Source organism: Amphiura filiformis, chromosome 12, assembly GCF_039555335.1.
Source record: "Amphiura filiformis chromosome 12, Afil_fr2py, whole genome shotgun sequence".
Classification (NCBI taxonomy): Eukaryota; Metazoa; Echinodermata; class Ophiuroidea; order Amphilepidida; family Amphiuridae; genus Amphiura; species Amphiura filiformis.
In genome coordinates, this window is record NC_092639.1 from 44988819 (window position 1) to 45011582 (window position 22764).

A 22764-nucleotide genomic window follows, 5' to 3' on the forward strand; every position below is an offset into this window, starting at 1 on the left:
CGTGTCACATACTTTGCAACTGAATGAACTGATATGATCACCATGTTTTTAAAAATAGAAGATAAATGCATCTCAACTACAGGAAACAAATATTGTATATCTTTGTTTTCATAATTATCATATATTTGAAATATTAAATTTTATCATATTATTTTTATTCTAGTTTCTGGCCTGCGATGATAAGGTTGCCCATCTCGGCTCACAATGACAGGGCACATACATGTATAAGACAGTTTCTCCCCTTCAAAAGCAAAGATACTGCATTTTACTTTGGGAGTATAAACACATACATAAAAATGCAGTATTGACTATGTAATATATCAACAGATAATGCACTTTAAGGGATCGGATAGCAATGTTTGCACAGTATTTTTTTTTTTTTTTTTAACTATTTTATCCCCCAAAACAATTAAAAATTATTTGATATCATTCCTCAAATTCAGAATGCAATTTGGTGTGTCTGATGTGCTGAGTGTGCAAACATTGCTATCTGATACCTTAAGGGCAGAAAAGCAGTGACCCTTGGAGAATTACACCGAACGAATCATACTTTATTTAGTGTCAAACTTCATTTGGTGCTTGCCCTCAAATTTGTACATACTGTAAATAATGATAGTAAGCCATGAAGAGAGTATTTCAATCATGTACAGAAAAACATATTTCTTTTTAACAGTGGTGGAATGTAAAATGTTTCAAACAGTACTACTTGCATTAGGAGTGATGGAAATTTGAAATGCAGATTCACCTGATAATTTGACCTCATTAATTACCCCCTCTCACCCCGCCCAAAACGAACCTGTGATGGGTCAGGGTTGGGATTTGGAAAATATTTGACAGTTTGGTGAAAATTATTGTTTGCCAACTCAATCTAAAATGTTTGACAAATTTCCAGTTTACAAGTATGGTGCTAACCTGCTCAGGAGAACAAATTGCAGTAATACCTCCCTGCGTATGAAGTTTCAAATATCGCCTGTCAAACCCTGCAAAGCCAACCACCAGTATTTTATTTTTATGTACATGTGAGCATTAACTGTAGTTGCTGCTCAAAACAAGTAAGGCTCATTCTACAATGTATTATACAAATTCTTCATGGCAAATCTGTAAAATAATTGTAAATTTGTATTGCATAGATTGTAGCAATTGATGAGTGACAATTAAAATGTTCTGTTATTATTAATAACTTTATTATGTCTTGATTGGAATCATCTTTTGATCATCATTGTTCGTCCTGAGAGTAAAAACTAACAATATCTGGGGGAAAAAGATTTTATTTTGTAGTGGAGAGGACACTTCGAGGCTACATAGGGTCCCATGCAACAGTTTTGGACACAGGTGCCAGCCGGATTAGAGACTCCTGTTTAACTTGGCTGGCAATTCTGAAAAGTGATGTGGACTGAGATATTTTGGTTGAAAGTATGTTGTTGTTTATTGCAAGTTTTACCCAAAATGTCAAATATTAAAGTAGCCATAACTTCAAAAGATAATTGACTGCAACCTTAATTTTTGCTCAGAATAATAGAGGGCATATGAATATTTTAAATTTGTGAACAAAAATATTCTATCATACCATATTGAGGCAAAAGTTGGGTTAAAACAGCCCTTTTTTTCCTTTTTATAATTCCGAAAATGCCAATTTTTATGCTATTTTGTGGTGTAAAAATTTGATTTATTTGCCAAGAAATGTATTTCAATGTATTGAGCTGAATGTTTGAATTAAAAAGTTAATTGACATATTTCTGTGACCCATAGTTTTCGACCTATTACCTCCAGAAAACCATAGGTCATTTCAACATTATTGAATTTTTCCACTTTTATACATGAATATAATACATATGCCTATAGCAGGAGGGCTGCAATAACAAATCCTATGGTTTATTAACGGCTGAAAAAATGCCCCCTCCCCCCCAAAAAAACCCATTTCTTCACATAAACTTAACATATATTTTGTTGATTTGAAAAATTAAAAAACCTGTGAATAGAGGAAAGATTTTGCTATCTTCTCAAAGTTCTCCCTTCTCAAAATCATTATACTTGGGTCCAAAATAATCACAAAATTGCACTTTTCAACATTTTATACATGAAATGTATAATAACGTTCTCGATAACAATGTGATCAATGTTTTGATCGATTTACTTGTTTGTTTTCTTTAATTGTGTGTGTCTGATAACTCGGTCACCCATGCAATCATTTGTTGGTATAAAACAATGATTCATTGACATGAGTGGGGTAAAAGCACTATAGGCCGGACTATAGGAGGAGAAATGAAGTTTGTCGTGTGATACATGTACTTAGTTCTTTCACTGGCAAGAATTTAGAGCGACGGCTCTCTTGGAAAAAGGTGTACAAGTCAGAAGAAATAGCTATTAAAGATTGGTTGAATTAAGGTTGGTCTTAACCAATGGAAACTTTCGGGCCTGCAAAATTGTTGGTCTAACGTATATATATACATTGTAAAAGTATACATATTTAGAATGGCAAAGACTTGGTAAATTCATCTGTAGGGGAGAGCGGGGAGTGTTCGCCCACCCTTGTTTCTCAGCACTACGGCTATCAGGGAATTTGGTGATGGCAAAATTAGGTGACTTAGGTCATTATAAACTTCTCATATATGCGACATATAGGGACGTGTTGATCGAACTGCAGCCAAAACAAAAAAATTACACCAAAACGTAATTTTTCTTGCATTCATAATGTTGTATTATCATTGATACTTAAATACAGATGGTTTTAATGGAAATCTGTATTGGGAACATATGGGATTTGTCAAAGATTTATTGCAGTATAATTTCCTTATTCGATTTGTGTTTTGCATACCCCGAAGAAAATACAAAAATGTGCACAAGGGGCTCGTTAAGCCTTTTGAGGATGGGGCATGTTAAGCCCTATATCTTCTCCGGCGGACTTACCCCAAACTGGAGGCCGGACCTGCCCCATCTGCGTATTATGCAAAATATTGATAATTAAACCATTAAACAAGGTAAAACTACTGAAAACATGTTTTTTTAAAAGTTATGTGATATCGGTATTACTCATACCACCGTTTATGTCCTAATCCATTTCTCCCCGAAGTTGTAAACATGATACGTTTTACTTTGGACCCCTTCATTTTACCCTGACCCGACCCCTGCAACAAATTTAGTGACTCCCCAGAAGAGAATGAATGCCCTGTATACTCTTGCTAAATGTTTGCATTGAATATGTTATTGTTATGCAATGTTTAAACCTTTTTTGTGATTAGGGTGAACTTACCTCACCATATGGGTGAACCTGCCCCAATATGGGGCAAGTTCGCCACTTTGCAAAACTTTTTTGTTTGCTCTATCCTGTTGCTATTGTAAGGCCTATAGTTCTGGGATTGTGGCCATATATAGCTAAGACATAGGGCTTTCCCATGGGCTAATCAGGTCATCCATAACCTTAAAATTGACATCGCTAGGCTGGTCAGAAAAAAATAGGGCGAACACTCCCCGCTCTCCCCCAAGGTCAAATTTGGGCCAAAATCCCCCATAACGTGTCTTGGCCCACTTCTGGTCAAATGTATGCGTGGTGACCTCATTTCTCTCCAGGATTTCTTCTTTTTTATCATTTTGAAACAACTGCTGATTATAAACTTTAAAAAAACCTCGTTCATGTCAAAATTCATGGACAACAACAACAAAAAAAACCCGCCCCTTCTTGCAGTAAAATGAGTGTTTTGAGACCCTAATCGCGGATCCCTGATTTGCTTTTCAAAACCACCCTAAATCGGTGTTTTCTTTCACGCGGATGCTTGCAATTTTATACATGAGTGGCCCCTACGGGGCGCAACGATCCCAATGTGTGTCAACTTTCCCGGGCAACATTTATTTCAAATTGTATGAAACTGAAATTCTTGCTCGCTATGCGAGCATCTCATCAAAAATCGGGCCGGAATAATACTCACTAGGTAACTTTTTACCCCCCTCCCTCCACAAAAAGTCCAGGCACGCCACTAGAAATGAACTGCAAACTGCTTCAACCGGCCTTCATAATATTATTGAACATTTTTCAATTTTTTCCAATTAACATTTTACACAATAATAATGTAAAAAAGTTTCCACCAAATGCCTTTATTTGGCGCCCATTTTGTAAAATTTTCCAACGGCTGAGGGGGCGCGCACATCCACCCTCAGACACCTGCACCGGGAGGCCTGTTTCACGCTCATATTTGACAAAACTTGTGTCCCCTCAACTTCTGATTGACACCATTGCACATACGTAACAGCTATCATGACACAACACATGATAACGCCATGCACTATCCTTGACAGAGTTGGAGGAAGTCATTGAAGAGGAGGAACAATTATACTCCATGTTTTTTCATTTCATTTCATTCGGCTGCGAAGCAGGCGACAGGAGGCGACTACAAAGTTTCTCCATGTAGGCCTACTACGATCTGAAGCCAAAGTGGCAATGGCATCTGGCAGTAGAAAGTTGTCGAAATTCCCCAACAGTTTTTGCACATAAGACAAGTAGGATGTTCTTTGCCTTCCAGGTCTTCTTTTACCATGTTCAATGGGGTGTAGAGAGCATATCTTCTGTATGGTTCATCTTCCTGCATCCTCAGGATATGTCCCAGGAATCGTAGTTGTGATCTGACAGAGTTGATAAGAGGCACAGTGTTGGTGATGGTATAGACCCTTTCATTACTAACATGGTCGGTGCGCTTGATGTTCAGCATTATCCTGTAACATGATGTACCAAAAGCGTTGATCTTATTTTCCATGTCAGTAGATATCACCCAGGACTCGCAGCCATAGAGCAAAGTATTCTACTTTGATGAGACCCAGGCTTTCTGCTGCAGCCGCTGTTCTGGTCAGCTGTGCCTGTGCCCGCGGGATGGAAGATTCAAGCCCGGGATTCAAGCAAGGCAATAATAGGCGTGTTCAGACGGGCTTAGGGGTAAGTTCGTGTTAAGCTAACACGAAGATACCTCTGAGGTAGCTTCGTGTTAGCGCCCGTCTGAACAAGTATCGTGTTAACTACCTCGAAGCTTAACACTGAAGATTTACCACAGAGAAATCTCTGTGGTAGCGCGCTAACACGAAGCGATCGTTCCGTGTTAGCGCCCGTATGAACAAGATTTCGGGGTAAGCTTGACCTTATGGAATGGATACAACACTTACAATTTCGCAGTATTTTAAATTTCTTTAGCAATAAATTCACAATAATTTATCTCCGTTTCTAGAGAATGAACATGATGAAAGAAGCACCACAAAAACGAAAAAAAAAAACCCAACAACAACAAAACAACAACAACTAGACTTAGCTGTGGTCTAAGACCACGAACACAGCCGTGTTTTGACGCCTTAATGACCTTTGACCTCAAAATATATAAAACGCCCATAGACATTGGCTAATGTCAATGTATGGGTGCAAGTGGCACCACTTTGCTATGTTATTTGTGGCAGAAAGGGGCATTTTGAAGGTTTTTCGTCTCAGACCGGAAGTGACCCCTTAATGACCTTTGACCCCAAATGAAAAAATACCACGTGTACAATAGGTAAACACAATTTACGTGTGAATATACCATCAACCTCCAATGTTTTTCTTAGCAAATAAAAAATTTTGAAGGTTTTTCGTTTTATACCGGAAGTGACCCCTTAATGACCTTTGATTCCAAATTTGTGAGGACCCCATAGACACTGGGTAATAACAATGCATGTGTGCAAGTGGCGTCACTGTCATACGTAATTTGTGGAAGAAGAAGCATTTTAAAGGAATTTCGTTTTATACCGGAAGTAGCCCCTTAATGACCTTTGACCCTAAATGAAAAAATACCACAAATGCACAGAGTAACTACAATTTATTTGTGAACATACCGTTACTGTCCTATGTTTTTCTTAGCAAATAAAATTTTTTGAAGGTTTTTCGTTTTATACCGGAAGTGACCCCTTAATGACCTTTGACCCCAAATCTGTGAGGACCCCATAGACACTGGCTAATAACAATGCATGTGTGCAAGTGGTGTCACTCTCCTACGTAATCTGTGAGAGAAGAAGCATTTTGAGTTGAAATCACGTTTTTGACCCCTATGACCCCTGGTTGACCTTTGACCCCACGAGTTTCATGTGACATGTAGGGGCATGGTCAATGATCATTGTGACCAAGTTAGGCCAAAATCGGTGCAAGCATGTAAGTGCTAGAGCAAATGTAGTGGTCGGCAGAAGAAAGAAGAAGAACTAGACTTAGCTGTGGTCTAAGACCACGAACACAGCCGTGTTGTAACCCCCAATGACCTTTGACCCCAAAATATATGAAAACCCCATAGACATTGGCTAATGTCAATGCATGGGTGCACGTGGCATCACTTTGCTATGTTATTTGTGGCAGAAGGGGCATTTTGAAGGTTTTCGTCTCAGGCCGGAAGTGACCCCTTAATGACCTTTGACCCGAAATAAAAAAATACCACATATGAATTGGGTAACCACAATTCATGTGTGAACATACCGTTACTGTCCTATGTTTTTCTTAGCAAATAAAAATTTTGAAGGTTTTTCGTTTTATACCGGAAGTGACCCCTTAATGACCTTTGACCCCAAATCTGTTAGGACCCCATAGACACTGGGTAATAGCAATTCATGTGTGCAAGTGGTGTCACTGTCCTACGTAATTTGTGGGAGAAGAAGCATTTTAAAGGTATTTCATTTTATACCGGAAGTGGCCCCTTAATGACCTTTGACCCTAAATTAAAAAATACCACACATACACAGGGTAACTGCAATTTATGTGTGAACATACCGTTACTGTCCTATGTTTTTCTTAGCAAATAAAAAAAATTTAAGTTTTTTCGTTTTATACCGGAAGTGACCCCTTAATGACCTTTGACCCCAAATCTGTGAGGACCCTATAGACATTGGGTAATAACAATGCATGTGTGCAAATTGCGTCACTGTCCTACGTAATCTATGGGAGAAGAAGCATTTTGAGCTCAAATCACGTTTTTGACCCCTATGACCCCTGCGTGACCTTTGACCCCATGAGTTGCATGTGACATGTAGGGGCATGGACAATGATGGCTGTGACCAAGTCAGGTCAAAATCGGTCCAAGCATGTGAGTGCTAGAGCAAATGTAATGGTCGGCAGAAAGAAAGAAGAAAGACTAGACTAAGCTGTGGTCTAACCCACGAACACAGCCGTGTTGTTACCCCTAATGACCTTATGACCCCAAAATATATGAAAACGGCCATAGACATAGGCTAATGTCAATGTATGGGTGCATGTGGCACCACTTTGCTATGTTACTTGTGGCAGAAGGGCATTTTGAAGGTTTTTCGTCTCAGACCGGAAGTGACCCCTTAATGACATTTGACCCCAAATAAAAAATACCACATATGAATTGAGTACCCACAATTCATGTGTGAACATACCGTTACTGTCCTATGTTTTTCTTAGCAAATAAAAAATTTTGACGGTTTTTCGTTTTATACCGGAAGTGACCCCTTAATGACGTTTGACCCGAAATAAAAAAATACCACATATGAATTGGGTATCCACAATTCATGTGTGAACATACCGTTACTGTCCTATGTTTTTCTTAGCAAATAAAATTTTTTGACGGTTTTTCGTTTTATACCGGAAGTGACCCCTTAATGACCTTTGACCCCAAATCTGTGAGGACCCCATAGACACTGGATAATAACAATGCATGTATGCAAGTGGTGTTACTGTCCTACGTAATTTGTGGGAGAAGAAGCATTTTAAAGGTATTTCGTTTTGTACCGGAAGTGGCCCCTTAATGACCTTTGACCCTAAATACAAAAATACCACATATACACAGGGTAATTACAATTTATGTGTGAACATACCGTTACTGTCCTATGTTTTTCTTAGCAAATAAAAAATTTTGAAGGTTTTTCGTTTTATACCGGAAGTGACCCCTTAATGACCTTTGACCCCAAATCTGTGAGGACCCCATAGACACTGGGTAATAGTAATGCATGTGTGCAAGTGGGGTCACCGTCATACGTAATCTGTAGGAGAAGAAGCATTTTGAGTTGAAATCACGTTTTTGACCCCTATGACCCCAGCGTGACCTTTGACCCCGCGAGTTTCATGTGACATGTAGGGGCATGGTCAATGATGATTGTGACCAAGTTAGGTCCTAATCGGTGAAAGCATGTGAGTGCTAGAGCAAATGTAGTGGTCGGCAGAAAGAAGAAAGAAAGAAGAAAGAAAGAAGAAAGAAAGAAGAAAGAACCTGTAAGAAAAAAGACACAGCCGTGACTAACGTCACGGCGGTGTAAGAAAGCACCTGTAAGAAAAAAGACACAGCCGTGACTAACGTCACGGCTGTGTAAAAAAGCAACAACAAAAAACAAAAAGAAACTTAGTGGAGAAGAAAATAACAGCTAAAAAATACGTGTACCACTCTGTAAGTATGTTGTTTTTCAATTTATAACTGCTAACCGTGTATTTTGAATGGGGCTGTCAGCCTTGTATTTTCGCCAGCCTCGAACGTCACTTGTCGCGTGTTCTATGCCGCCTGGTAAAACTACATCATTTTTAAGTAAAGGTGAACGATAATGATGGCACTATTTATCTTAAAAGGTGTTTACATCTTTAAGGGATATACATTTGGTCCAAGAGATAGCAAGAATTTCTTTGACAAAAATGACCAGGTGTCTTGTTATGATAGTTGGATAGATGATCCCATGGGACATCTGAAAAGTGAAGTCTTGAGTGTCGTGAGCGGTGGAGCGTGACATCAGAGGTCAATGACCATGCAGGGACAGGCGATTTGCGTGAAAAAAAAGCAAATTGCGCGGAATTGCGCGGAACTTTCAGTGCAAATCATGTATCCCTGCCCATAGGAAAAAAAATAGCCAATTGCGCGGAAAAAAAGTTCCACGCAAATCGCCTGTCCCTGTCAATGACCTCAAATTTGACCCGTTTTCCTGTGTAATTCGTATTATGCATGCCATTTATTAACAACAGCCTCGATTTTTACACTTTTGGTGTCTAATGAAAGATATTGAAATTATCTATCAAACAAAACCAATATCAATGAGATTTAACAATGTTTAGACCCTAATGTTGAGCCAAAAACGTCAAAATTTTGCATTTTTACCCATATTTTGCAAATTGACCTGACATAAAACTTATAATTTCCTGAAAAGCGTGGGTGCATTACTTAAACATTCTTACTCAAAAACTGACCCATTATGTTCACAAAAAGATGACCAAAAACAATGTGTGTGGGTAAAGTCGTTTTTGGGCAAGGACATTTAAAGTGCAATGACCATTTAAATTTACTATGTAAGAGGTTTTCTGCACATATAGACTGTGGGCTATGCTAACCTCACTCAGTGTTCGAAATATGCCTCAAAAAGTTACAGGCCAGCCGGGCTTAACCTTAAAAAGTTACCGGCCAGCCGGACCGGCAACTAGATGCCAGTCAGAAGAGTTACCGGCCAGGCCAAAAAGTTACAGGCCAATGGCCGGCTGACCGGCCCTATTTCGAACGCTGCGTCACTCCCCCAGGGGGATTTATGGAGGCAGGTATTTTTGGGACCCTAATGCATTGAGGTTTTGAAATCCGCTTGCCTGCACATTGGCCAGCGGTGGGTGAGGCGGTGAGGGCACTTTTTTTCAAAATGGCTGCCAAAATCACAAAAATCAACATAACTAGGCCAGTGAAGCGCCTAGCAGCATAATTATGATGTCTACACCCATGTTTTTAGGGTCAAGGAATCCTATAGTATCACTTACATCAACAGGGGACCTAAATTTCCAAGATGGCTGCCAAAATTTCAAAATGGCCGACATTGGAAATGAAAATTATCTATATCTCAGTCCTTTAAGCTCCTGCAAGCATAATTTTGATGTCTATACCCATGTTTGCAGGATCAAGGAGTCCAATAAAGTCACTAAGAACAGCCCAGGACACAAATTCCAAGATGGCTGCCACTGAATTTTAAAATGGCTGCCATTTAAATCAAATTTGGCTATATCTCAGTCGTTGAAGCTCTAAGGAGCATGTCTCTAACTGCATTATGCCGTATTGTCGGAATCAAGGATTCCAGCCAATACATTTAGGTTTTGAAATCCGTTTGCCTTCACATTGGCCAGCGGTGGGTGAGGCGGTGAGAGCGCTTTTTCAAAATGGCATCAATAATGACACCATAAATAATCAACGACATGTCTATTACCTAAACACAAGAAGTATCAAAGCCTTAATACTTTACTTAGTAGGATAAGTGGGTAAGTGCAATAGCTGTCCTGTGAACATTTGGCAATATTATACAATCGGCCCGATACTGGCTCTATAAAAGCTGCTATAAAGGACCATGAATGGCAGCCTGTATTGGTCCGACACGGTCGTGCACACGGGCATTCGACTGGCCCAATAGATATTGCCAGCACTGGGCCAAAATGGGTTGAAATTGGCCCAGTAGAGGTCCAATTTATTCAATACTGTACTGGGCCAATATAATATTGCCAATATATTCCCATAATGCAACCGTAAGCAAACGGTAATGGTCCAGTTTTGGTCCTTTTTTATTTTATTTCATTTTGGTCCACGTCTAGCTGTGGAATATTCTTCTATTCATTCCTCGAATATCCGGTTGGTTCAGGCATTATTGGTCAGTTTCACCTGTTGAACCAGATCTCCTTCTTTATAAAGGAGACCTACAGGTTACTTGCACTCAGCACAATTGAATTTGTGTTAACTGATGTGCAAAGTATTAAAGGTCGATAACAAACCAAGCTCACAAAACTGAGCCGTTGATAAATGAAATATATATTCTATGGTGTCATCAGATAAAAATAATGCATTGCTCACGTAGATTTTTTACAAGGCAGTAAATGAAATATTCGGAACAAGCGCAAACTCACTGCCTCTTCTTTATAATAATAATAACATGTGGCCCTTCAAAATGAAGATGATACTGATCAAATATTGTATTTTGATAGTAGAAAATGTCAGGGTTTCAAAACCACGCCCACATTAATGCAACATTGGGCCAATACAGGGCCGGCACTCGGGGGCCTACAAGCCCGGCCTACAAGTGTCTGCCGCAACTGGACCAGTATGTATGTGCCGGCTCGATGCCATATTCGGGTAGTCCTCAATTGGCCCAATAATGGACCAAGTACGGCACAGCTTATCCTGGTAAGAAAACGGCGGCCAAACATTGACCAGTATCGGATTTGTACTGGCGTTATACCGTCAGCCGTGTCCGGTATTGCCAGAAGTAGACCGGTTTAAGCCATTACTGGGCCAATATTATAATGTTTGCTGGGATATACACATGTCAGCTACACATGCCAGCTATTGCACTTACCCACTTGGGCACTCAACAGTCGATGTCCCAACTCCAAGATCAACAACTAATCTAATCATATTCAATAACTCTATTTTGTAAAAGGATTAATTCTAAAAAAAAAATGAAACGATAGCTAAGAGTAGCTTGATGACGTAGCTCCTAGTTGCTGATTGGTGCTGGGTTTACTGTACTGGTGATACTGGTGTTGATACAGTAGCTCCCAATTGCTGGTTGGTACTGGGGTATCTATCTACTGCTGGTATTGGTGATGATAAAGTAGCTACCAACTGATTGTTGCTGGGTTTAGCTATCTACTGTTGATATTGGCGTTGATGAAGTAACTTCCTATTGCTGCTTGGTGTTGATGAAGCAGCTTTCAATTGAAGTAAATGTTCATTGGCGCTAAGGTAGCCATCTACTGCTAATATTGGTGTTGACAAAGTAGCTGCCAATTGCTGCTTGTTGCTGTGTTAGCCATCTACTGCTGATATAGGTGTTTCTGAAGTAGCTTCCTTTTGCTGATTGTGTTGATGAAGTAGCTTTCAATTGTTCACTGGCGCTAAGGTAGCTACCTACTGCTGATATTGGTGTCGATGAATAAGCTTTCAATTGTTCATTGGCTCTAATGTAGCAATATACTGCTGATATTGGTCTTGAAGAAGTAGCTTCATATTGCTGATTGCTGCTGGGTTAACTATCTACTGCTGATATTGGTGTTGATGAAGTAGCTTCCAATATCAGTAGTGGATAGCTACATTAGCAACAATTGGCAATTGGGAGCTACTATATCAACACCAATATCAGCAGTAGATAGCTAGCTTAGAGCCAATGGACAATAAGGTTGAAAGCTACTTCATCAACAACAATCAGCAATATTATTGGAAGCTACTTCATCAACACCAATATCAGCAGTAGGTAGCTACCTTATTGCCAGTGAACAATTGAAAGCTACTTCATCAACACAATCAGCAAAAGGAAGCTACTTCATCAACACCAATTTCAGCAGTAGATGGCTAACACAGCAACAAGCAGCAATTGGTAACTACAGGGTGTAACAATAAACTTTATACAATTGCATTTTGACTTCACAGGAAAAAACTAAAAGAGTTACGGCACAAATGATATATGCAATAGAATCAGTAATATCTTGGCTAAAAGAAGACGTTTAGTTGGTTTCGTTACTAGCTTGGGTTCAAAAGTTATGTCCGATTAATCAAATCGTCCAGAAAACGTGTTGGGCCACTTTTGTCATGTTTGCGTATATCAAGTTTGAACCGCGTAGATATGCTTATCGTGCATTAAACATCAAAGAACTGACACAAAAGAATTATAAGTGGTGTTACTTTATATAATTAACATGAACTTTATAATAATAATGATATTTCTTTTTAAAATCTATAAATGAATTAATGAATCAAATTATCTTATAAATAAAGTAATTTCTCATAGAACAATTTTTGCATCCAAAGTACAAAACAATAAAATTTTGAAAGTGAGTTCAGCTGGGCTTCTAGCTGTTCTGGGGCGACCACTATTATAAGCATTTCTGTTCATACAAATATGTAATTGTATGCCTTGATGGAAGACGTGAGTTTGGAAAATGAACTATAAACAATCTTGCTGTTTCTGCTTGACTCCCGGTTTGACTCCTTGTGCTACCGAATGTCACAACCATAAAAATACGCTCTTCCAACGTGAATTCGGGTTGAAGGTGTTGAGCTGCAGCCACGATTTCTAGTAAATGAGGTTGATTAGTGCTTAGTTGTGACTTTCAAAAACTCAAAACGATATTCTATTATGTAATCATTTCTACCACTTCGAATACCCCATTGTTTAAAACTACCAATCATAAGAGCACCGTCCAACTGGTCCATGGTTCAACTCTATTCAGTCACTTTTGTAACATTTATTCAAAAGTGGCCCAAGCGGTTTTAAGACTGGGTTACATAATTGACCATATCATCACTTGTATATTATCGATGTTATTGGAACAAAGCTTATCTGGTGGCTAAAGAAATTATCTTGATAGACATATAAATATCAAACCAAAAAATATGTGGCATATTTGTGTCATTCTATTTTCAAAATTGTACAAATTTTATTGTTACACCCTGTACTTCGTCAACACCAATAGCAGTAGATGGCTATCTTAGCGCCAATGAACATTTACTTCAATTGAAAGCTGCTTCATCAACACCAATCAGCAATAGGAAGTTACTTCATCCATGCCAATATCAACAGTATATAGCTAAACCCAGCAACAATCAGTTGGTAGCTACTTTATCATCACCAACACCAGCAGCAGATAGATACCCCAGTACCAAGGGTCAGTGTGACACTAAATTCACGGTTGTTCTATATATTAGCAACGCAAAATCTATGAAAAATTCAGCTGGTTTTCTAGCTAGAAAGTGAGGCCAGTTATCGATTCGTTATAGCTCGTTATGAATAATTCATGTTCGACCCCTTGTATCATGTTAATTGAGTTTGGCAAATAACAACGTTGTTAGTTTTGCGAACTTTGCCTGTTCAATGAGAGTATAGCACGCCCCCAATACATCTGGGCACAAACCAGGCGAAAACGATCCAGTTTAATGAAATGGCGGACGGGTGTTCCCATCAGGCACCAGTGATATGTTTTTCAAAGAAAGTCTACTAATTTGATATGAAATGACATTTTGCAATAGCAAAGTCAAAATTAGGACTTGCTGTCAATAATATGAAGGAAATATGTGAATGAGGCAAGGTGGGAAATACACGTAGTATTTAAGTTATAATAACCTTTGATACCCAACCTGGCCTTCCATCATGGCGCCATGATTCGTCTTATGTATTTCTATTATGCTCTCAAGTAAAATAAAATACCAATCTGCACTGAGCAGACAATGTTACTTGGCTCCCAGCATGAATTATTGATTTTATACGGAGGTAAAGAAATGCACCAAATATTACTCCAAATATTTACGGTAAATCTGAATAGTGGTCACATGTACTATATGTTGACATATCATGTGTTCGGGAAATCACGTGGCAACATTTTAAGATTTCAGGCTTGTTTACTAGTTAATTGCCATTTGTACTCTTTATTATTTATCTTTGTTAATTAACATATATTTTAAATGCTGATAAATCGTGAAAAAAAAAAAAAAATATCTGTTAAATTCAATGTTTTATGAATATAATTCTACCACGCAGAGGGGTCACGCAGCAGAATTTCACATCACCTGACTTAGCTAGATTTCGAAGCTCTGCTCTTCAAATTCATGTAACTTTCAAAGTTTATACATTTAATATATTTAATATGAAACTAATCGAGTCTTTTGTTATAACCAACTGGTACACGAAATATACTAGCTTATTACCTATACAGAAAGGTGATTATCAGCCCGTTCACTCAGCAAATTGACATGCCCGGCATATGCAGCCATTCTCCGTCTGGATTACATGACTGTCGCCCTCACTACGTCTGGGCACAAATTTAAATAACAATACGCTATTTACATATCAATGCGGCCTCATGCTAATTAAAGCTGCCCCATCCAGGAGTTCATCTATGCCAGTACCAACCAGCAATTGGGAGCTACTGTATCAACACCAGTATCACCAGTACAGTAAACTCAGCACCAATCAGCAACTGGGAGCTACGTCATCAAGCTACTCTTAGCTATCGTTTCATTTTTTTTCCTAGAATTAATCCTTTTACAAATAGAGTTACTGAATATGATTAGATTAGTTGTTGAAGGGATTAAAAAGCTGTCACGTAGAACAATGTGCTTCTATTGTCCAATTTGCCATCAAGATTTCATATGGAAACAGTTCAGACCCAGAACAGGATCATGTCAGAAATTAATATTTTGTTCTGGGTCTGATTATTCGGACTAATATAATATGTACATTGAAAAACGTCTAAAAAACCCCAAGATGCCAGTAACATTCCGGTCTGAATCAGACAATATTTTGAACATTATTACTATTAGCATCACAAATTTGCAAAACACCCAAACTGTGAAAAAAATAATCCCCGGGCAAATTGTTGGCTATTTCTCCATTTACGACCGTCCATTATTATTATATGGTCGAGCGATCTGCTCTTTTCTCATCTTTTCTGATTCGAATTGGAATTCATCTCCAATAACATCAAGGACGCACAGATTACACGCCTATTGATTTTTGCACATGATTTCCCCGAAATCAAATAGCATAACACAAATAGCACAACTAAATGAAACACGTAATTATGAATGTTTTGGATCCATGAATAGGTCTTTTGTGATAACAACATGAAGCATATCATCACGCAAGGAAGGACGGGAAGGAACACTTGTAGTAGCGCACACAGTAACACAATTCCGGCGAGAGACGGATTATATTGACACCAGAAAATCGAGGTTAGTTTACATTTATTTATAGCATACAAATAATGAAATAGTTTATTGTTTTTGCATTTAAATCTACAGTAAGTCAATGTTATTGTACTAAAACTTGTTTTTTCGGACAGAGTAGGGCCTAGCCTACTAAACACAGCCTCAGTTTATCTTAGCTCGAGATACTCTAGCTAAAATTAGACTGCGGAACTCCGAATGACTCAGTCTTCAATGATAATCAGTAATTTATCTTTTGGTCGTTACATGACTATCATTTGATGAGCTAAAATACAGGTTTACATTTTACTATCTTACATTAAGGGATCTGGAATGAGCGTTTTGAGAGTTTCGACAGTATTTTTTATGGGACATGAGAGCACATCAGATAGACGTTCGCTTTTCGTATCTCTTTCCTTGTTGGAAAGGTATAACGTTGAGGAGATAGGAACATGTACCGTCATCCGGGACCTACCAGGGCTATGACACTCTATTCACGTGGTTTCTTTTCCAACGCTAAAAGATTACGAATTTTGGTGGTTTGTAAATGAAAAGTGTCCGCACTATCGATTGATTACGTAACTGTTATGAATAATTTATTAGTTTTTCAATGCAATCGCCTCGACCCATTAATACATATTATCTGTATTTATCAAAGTACTTGGAATAGCAATCTGGTGAGTTCACTGAACTACGCCCAAATACTGATGGAGTTTTAATGGCGCTAATCCTCTCCATACACAGATGAACAAATACAATAGGAGAAGGTCAACACATATGACCTCCTATATGACATGTTATATGAGATGTACAACAACCTGAATATCATGAAGATCAGTGTTCGTTTGTGCATATGAACTGCATATTTACAATACTAAATATTACTCGTTATATATTATGTCAAATATTGGTATTATGACAACACGGTATATACATTGTATATAAAACGACTAATAGATCCTACTATCATGGCGTCAGGTCATTGGTTCATCATATCCCGTATGTTTCTTAAAATTCATTCATATTTGAGACAAATTTCTGTGCCCATTTTATAGGCGTACAGGTGGATCCGTTTTTTTTGTCATTTTCATTTCTTTTTGATGAAAGAATTAAGGTTTTCCACTGCACGGAGGCCACTATGTGATACTAATTTAATGCTATTTGTAAATGAATGCGGATTCCCGGTTGTTGTTTTTCCACAGTGTGACAACTGTCCACCCATCCAGACAACATCATCACATAATAAAACGTCTGTATTTGTACGATGAGTAAATATTAAACTGAACTTTGCCTTGGAACATTGTGTAAGACGGTGTAAGATTTTGTGGGCGACCTCAACATTATTATCCTCTTTGTATCCGTAAATGACATGGCATAGACTGTGAATTCTATGAAGACTACTTATACATGAGGTCATATCCATGGACACAAGTAACGATAATTGACAACACGATACGCGACTGTATTTAGGGAGGCTAACCACTAATAATTAATAATGCCGGGTAGGGCCTACTCCTGGGCGACTCGTGTGGGCAAGGACGCTTAGGACGGTGACCAAATGAGTCTCAAATTTCACCGGGGAGGGGAGGGGCACTCAAGTTTGATAATGTAGGCCTATACGCATGTGTGGCCAACTTTTTTAAACACCCCCCTAAAACGAGTTTTACCCTACCAGCAAATTTAGGATCAATAGGCCTAAGCTAACTTAATACACTAAAGGAAGTTTTGGATGAGAAACGGACATTTTGATGAGAAACGGCCAAAATGGTGAGAATTTAAATTTTCTCATTCTTTTGGATGAGAAACTTCCTGGTGTGTGTGTCAATCATTATTGTCTTATTAAAATACGGGACTTTGGTTGACCTGTGCTAGACTCCAGCACATGTTAATGACGCAAAGACAGTTGTGGTAACACCATGGTCGCAGACCTGCAAAAAAGCTCAAAAACAGATAGTAATGAAACCAGTTTTTATTTTCCTTGCTCTAGCGAGTTCACAGAGAAGGTGTTTCTAGTACAATGCAGCGTCGGACTCTAGCTGAGAGCGTAGCTGAAACGGACTCCAAGAAGGGCTCTCCATACACAAATGAACAAACACAAAGGAAAGTAGTCTCCTCCGTGACCAGCTTGATTTCGATGGAGCGAAACCAAATTGGCTGCAGAGGAGACGGGTAATTTTGCCATGCAAATGAGGTGAGTGCCCTCTCAAGAATAACTACTCTCTGCCTACTCTGCCATGTTTGGCTGAGTAACGGTACATGAACACGGTCTTTTGTGCCTATGTAAATTAGTCATTGTGTAAAGCTGTGTTTATACCCATGGGTTGCTCATCATCAGACTGAATCCTTGTCGTTAACTGCACAAGTTATGTGTGCAATTCTAGAGAACGTTGACCGACAGAGGGTGTCAATATAGGCCTACGTGTCGCTTTTGAAAAACAGCGATTCATGCGCATGCTCAGCAGGCAAATACGATTTAGTACACTGATCATGCGTGCGATTCAGGTTTCTGCAAAAGCAATTTAGTATAAATGCATCTTTAGAAATGACCGGCGATTGTGTGTTCTCAAGTGGGTTTTATCATGTTAATTAGTGGCCTGGCACACATTTGTATTGGTTCGATCAAGCATTGAAATGCTTTCATTTTTTGTACTGGATCGTTCAAGTATGTCCAACAAATTTTTCAATGTAAGTGCCTCTGGCCCTAGTGGAAGTAAAAACGGATACTATGGCCAGAGTTCTAGGGCTAATCTAGACGTTCGCTTTTCGTATCTCTTTCCTTGTTGGAAAGGTATAACGTTGAGGAGATAGGAACATGTACAGAAGATCCTGGACCTACTCTGCCATGTTTGGCTGAGTAACGGTACATGAACACGGTCTTTTGTGCCTATGCAAATTAGTCATTGTGTAAAGCTGTGTTTATACCCAGACTGAATCATTGTCGCTAACTACACAAGTTATGTGTGCAATTTTAGAGAACGTTGACCGACAGAGGGTGTCAATATAGGCCTACGTGTCGCTTTTGAAAAACAGCGAATCATGCGCATGCTCAGCAGGCAAATACGACAGCGATTTAGTACACTGACCCTGCGTGCGATTCAGGTTTCTCCAAAAGCGATTGAGTATAAATGCATCTTTAGAAATGACCGGCGATTGTGTGTTCTCAAGTGGGTTTTATCATGTTAATTAGTGACCTCGATCAAGCATTGAAATGCTGTCATTTTTTGTACTGGATCGTTCAAGCATCTCCAACAAATTTCTCAATGTAAGTGCCTCTGGCCCTAGTAGAAGTAAAAACGGATACTATGGCCAGAGTTCTAGGGCTAGGCTAATCGTCGCCAATTTCAAACGCATTAAATCAATTTTTTTAATGTTATTGAAATTAATTTTGATGACTTATCTGTATGTTCAGAGCAAAGTTTGCTAATTTAGAGAATAACCAGCTCGATGGAATAACCATGCTAACAAATTCGCCCGGGCAATTCGCCAACGTGTCACTTGAGCAATTTTTTCGGGCGTTTATACTGGTCGTGATCGGTGGTGTTACTTCCGAATCTCCATTAATTTACATGGTGCAGGGGGTGATAATAAATTGATGGTTTTGTATTAGCAACGCAAACTAATTATTTTGTTGGCTTGCTCTTTCTTAACTTAAGTGAGGCAAGGTATCGATCGGTTATGAATAATTCACATCTATTCGGCCCAAGTTTAAAAACGCCTCAGACCGGTCAGACAGCACGGTCAGACCGGGCGGAAGTGGGCCAACTACCATGATCCCATCAGGCAGCAGTGATTTGTTTTTCCAAAAAGGTCTTCTAATTTGGCAAGGGAATGTCTTTTTGCTACAGTAATGTCGCGATTAGGACTTATACCGTCAAACATAAAAAAGGAAATACAAGACAGATATATAAGTAGGGATGACCAATGAACCATCAACTTGATTAGAACACTCCCATAGACATGCAGGGAGCTCAACTGTGCACTGCTTGAACAGACATTTCTAAATTGATTTCATTCTTTTATTTTTCAATATTTATTTGTAAAAATTAGGGAAGTTAATGCCAATTATATTTTGTAACTATCTTGCAAATTGCAGCAACATAACTTATTTCATTTTCCTGTAAGTGCGAGTCAAAATTGGTCCATCGCCACAGTGCGCTTAATTGCCAGTGGCTGAGTTCAGCACTGCTCAAGAATGGCACAAAATATTCATGTCAATAATTTCAGGTGAAAAATGTGGCCTACTGAGCTGAAATTTGGTAGAGTTGCCAGTAATACCTCTATCATACCCTCTGTAAAAAGGTTAAAATATTGAACAAGTAGATCTCGAGTTACAAATTAAATCACCAGCTTCCCTTTGGAATTTCCATACTCCTTTCGAATCATGCTAAGAAGACACCTTTCTGAACATAAATGTGAAGTTTCGTGCTCATTTGATGTATTTTTACCTGATTTCAACCCTAAACGTTTTCTTATATTTAGGCCCATACCATCTACAACTTGCTGCTGGCTATACCTTGTTTAGAACTTTCAAAAGAAGTACCTGAATCCCGGGACCTGAATGTGCAACCATAACTGAATCAAAATAGCCCGCGAAAGTCATGCAGGTAACTCCAAGGTCATGTATTGAATTGTTTTGAATGGGGAATACTACGGGAAACCAGCACCTTTTGTTAGAAGTCACACATGAGCATGATGAGTGAAGTGGATACCCTCTATTGTTGTGAATGAGTCAATGACCTTCAATGACACTTAATATTTAATTTGCATACACCTACTAATTGGTCATATTAAACCCAATAACATCGACATTTTTGGTTGTGAAAAAAAAAAAGTTTACCTGGACTTAGTGCAATTTTGATTTTGTGCCATATCGGCCATCTTGGATGATTTTTGGCAAATGTTCGCTAAATGCATGATTTCAATGCCTCGGTTTGAAAAAATAATTTATGCCATTGACTAGTAAAGTGCCATTTCATAAGAAACCCTTTGATACTTTCACAATATGCTTGTTTCATGTTTGCATATATGTTAAAATAAAGAAATATATAAAGGTAAATATATACTTATGCCAATTTTGCTCCCAATTGATATTTTTGGACCTTGTCATTTTATTTCGTTCCAATGACCGGTCAGAATGGGAAACTTTGAAAATTCATAATTCGAAAAGTTTTTGACCGATTTTGACCATTTAACCACCAAAATACTTCTATTGATGAGTTCTATCCAGAAAACAATCTTTTGTAGCAATAGGGGCAACATGAAATTTTTATGGTTATCCCTAATATAAGATATGAGTACAAGTGAGTATTTGAAGTCACAAATACATATGATACCTCACGTGACCTTGCATAATGGCGTCGTATTTGTCTCTGTGTTTGTATTCATGTCTTCATTGTCCTGTGAAAAAATATGAATCTTCACTAATCAGATATTCGCTGGCAAAGTGATGTAATAATCGGATTAACTACCATAACAATAGGGTAAAACAATTTTTGAATATATCGCGCTGCACAACAAGCAAGTTGCACTCATCGCCTGTATATGTCTGCAATCATAGATTGAATACAATACCGCTCTTTTCAAAGATGCTAATCTTACAGGTGCGAGATATCAGCATGATATGGTTCAATGTAGATGTACCACGTGAGCGTACTAGTGCATTGCAATATATTCAATAATTGTTTTAACCTATTGCTATGGTACTTAATCCGATTATTATATCAATTCGCCTTCAAATAATGGTATTTGAATCCTGGAATGAATTATTGATTTTAAACGTAGGTAAAGAAAATCACACAATAGTGACTACGGTGTTAGAGCAAAGTACAAATGAACCAAAAAAGTCTGACTGAGGTTGCAGTGACGTGTCTGTGATTGAAATCAGGAGGGTGAAAGTGCATAGGAACAATGCCGGAAACTACGTCACGCTATTGTTCGACTTAAACTACATCATTTTTAACCCCTTCCGTTTCCGTTAATACAGCTTTAGTCTCCTCCACCTTCGCAACACGGTACGTGGAGTGACTGCAATCACAATGACAGCGGAGGAGAACACTAGCTGGTCAGACAATTTAATTCTATCAAGCATATAACACCTGAACAATCACCGTCATTTGATCGATTTACTACAGAATATATTGTATACACAAAATATAATTTTAAAATTGTAAACTTGTTAACTTATATACTTGTGTACTAAAGTATAAGGACACGTGAATAAAATCATGTAGAAGACAAAATGTCCGCTAATCCGCCTATTGTCTATACTTAAACTACATCTTCCGGTTTGTTACGTAATACTAGGATGCCATGCCCTGTTGAAATGCACGATGGCCAGCTTGCAGTATTTTAAGATTGGCGGCTGGTTTACATGTAGTTAATTATTATTTGTATACTCGATTGTGTATCTTGGTCAGTTAACGTCTCTTTTAGATGCTGATAAATCCTGATAAAGCCTAGCCTTGATTATGCACTTTCAGTTTCCCACGTGTTTGAATGGGAATTGTATTGCGCAATTTCCACATGTTTGGAGCACATTTCTTCAATATTGTCATTACGTTTTGTTACCTGGATTTGATCATGTCTCACCTCCTTTTTCAACCAAATCGACGGTTTTGTTTTTGTTTGTTTGTTTTATTTCTTCTTTTGCCTGGGTTACTCATTCAGTGGATGTTTTAAGGTAATAACTCTTGTAGTGAGGGATCAACATTTAACCACAAATTGCCTCAGGCAAACTCACTTCTTGTGAACTAAATACCACACAAGGTCATTTTATGTAACTCATTGACCCATTTGTGTTATATACTGCCTCTAGCTATAATGACATCCTTGCGATCTGGTCAACTCATTGACTGATACGAACCTCAGGAGGGAATTCAATATTTGATCAATTCTTTTCAGGTAGTGAAACGTAATGTTGACAAGTTGACGACGAATGTTCTATTTTTATGTTTGGCAATAAAGTCTCTTGCCAATAGTACGTCCAAAGTTGTAATTTTGTGTTTCTGATCACAAAGATCGGATATTTTTATTCCCGATTCAAATTCTGCACCCTTCGTCAGTTCCCTGTTTGAACACAGAATAATGGTCAATTGATACATTCTGTTTGAGACCC

General features: G+C 38.4%; 1 protein-coding gene across 1 annotated transcript in view; it reads left to right on the forward strand.

Annotated features, from left to right (window-relative positions):
• Positions 1-15557: 15557 nt before the first annotated feature.
• Positions 15558-22764, forward strand: part of LOC140165388 (probable tubulin polyglutamylase ttll-15) — a 33495-nt gene continuing 26288 nt past the window's right edge. The window contains exon 1 of the mRNA XM_072188703.1: positions 15558-15677. The gene's annotated coding sequence lies outside the window, so the exon portion shown is untranslated. The remainder of the gene's footprint in view (positions 15678-22764) is intronic.